Source organism: Chrysochloris asiatica, unplaced genomic scaffold (assembly GCF_000296735.1).
Source record: "Chrysochloris asiatica unplaced genomic scaffold, ChrAsi1.0 scaffold00720, whole genome shotgun sequence".
Classification (NCBI taxonomy): Eukaryota; Metazoa; Chordata; class Mammalia; order Afrosoricida; family Chrysochloridae; genus Chrysochloris; species Chrysochloris asiatica.
In genome coordinates, this window is record NW_006409238.1 from 55,340 (window position 1) to 57,104 (window position 1,765).

A 1,765-nucleotide genomic window follows, 5' to 3' on the forward strand; every position below is an offset into this window, starting at 1 on the left:
CTGCTCCAGAAGGCTTTGTCTCCTGTCTCTTTAGCAGAGGCATATGTCAGACAAGAAAAGGAGAAAAGCTGTCCTGGCCACAGTGACATCAGCCCAGCTCAGAGGGAGGAGAAGAAAGGTTGCAGACCGGAGGGAGCCGGTCTCGGGCACGCACCCCTCTTCCTTGCTCTGGATACTCCGATACTCACTCTTTCGTCCCAGGGCAGCTTTCCCCACAGGCTGCCTCTGAGACCAGTGGCCTTTCTCTACCACTCAGGCGACCCTTCTCTGCCCTCTTGTTAGAACAGTCCCGGGGAAGGGTTCCACGGTCTCATTCTGGGATCTGTGTCCACTGTTGAGGGTGAGGAAGAGAGGGTGGAGGGCTCTGTTGCCAGCAGCTGTAAGTGGAACACAAAAGCAGTCCTCACTGATGCAAAAAGAATGGAAAGTCTGTTGAAAAGGCAGGTGACTTTCCAAGAGTGGTGCTGGGGACCCGGGAGGGAAGAGCTGCTATGAGGCCTGGGGTCTGGGTGCAGGTCAGTCGGTCAGGTTTGTGATGCCTTACCCCTTCAGTTACGGAACCTTCGAGGCATACCCGCCTGCCCATGTGGATGGGAGGCAACTTGCTTATCTGCATAAAAACACGGTCACATTCACAGTGGGCTGTTGCACAGCAGGAGTGACAGTGACAGTTCCCGGGAAAGGAGGGGTGGCCCTTCTGCTCCACTCTGCCTTCACTTCATATACGGGGTGCTTCTTAGAGGAAGGTACCAGACTGTGGCTCCTTGGGGTTATGATGACTCTCTTCAGATAGCTGCAGTCCCTCATGTGGAGCACACTTGTTCTCTGCCCAAAGGGAGTCCCCACTTGCCGAGGCCCGCCCCTCACTTGTCTATAAGTCGAATTTGTAGCTCAGTCAGAACAGGTGTGCATGGTTCATATTTAGCTTTTATTGATGGAAGAAAAGAGCCAAACCCTTTTCAGTGATTTAAAAGCTGCACATGCAGCAGGTGACAGGGATTGGGATGGTGACTTTGTTGTGAGTAGGGGTTGGCTCAGTTGTTCTAAAGTGAGGACAAGTGATGTGAGTTGTCGGTAACCCAGAGACTGCTGCCACTAGGTTTGGTGGGTGGAGGCCCAGAGTCAGCTTTCCTCTGCTGGGAAGCAGCTTGCTCCTGGAGAAGCCAGTGGCCTGCCATGGTGACGCTGCCCCATTAGATCAGGCATTCCATGTGGTTCATGACTCTGCAGAGGACTGATCCTGGGGCGTGAGCACTTACAGCCACTGTGAGGTTGTGAGGTAAAACCTGGGGTTCTCTCCCACTGAGGTGCACAGTCAGAGCATCAGCTGCCTGCCCTGACAGAGTTCCTGGAGGAGACTGGCACATCTCGAGGGAAACTTGTCCATTGCTGGTTCCCCATCACCATGTGCACGTGAAGCATGTCAGGCGCCTGCATTTGCAATGCCTCCCAGACAAGGCGGCCAGTGTCTGCCCACTGACCACACCACATGACTCATGGAAAGTACCTGTGAAATGGATTGTCAACTCACCGAAACAGGGCTTGTGAGGTTCCAGAGCCACCGGACATTGTTTGTTTCAAGTCCTCTTCCTTCTGGATGAACTACCAATGGTTTTGTTGGGAATAAAATATAACTGAACTCCAGAGTGATTTCCTTGAAAGTTTGTTTCAGTGGAACATATCTGGGAAGGAGCTAGTGACATTCTTTTAATTTGTGAGTCTAGGAGCTCTGGTAGCGTAGTGGTTATGAATTGGGCTGCGAACC

The 1,765-nt window shown here is 52.6% G+C and overlaps 1 protein-coding gene across 1 annotated transcript in view; it reads left to right on the plus strand.

Moving 5' to 3' along the window:
• Positions 1 to 1,765, plus strand: part of LOC102817641 (structural maintenance of chromosomes protein 1B-like) — a 71,414-nt gene that overhangs the window by 54,856 nt on the left and 14,793 nt on the right. The gene's annotated exons all lie outside the window — the stretch shown is intronic.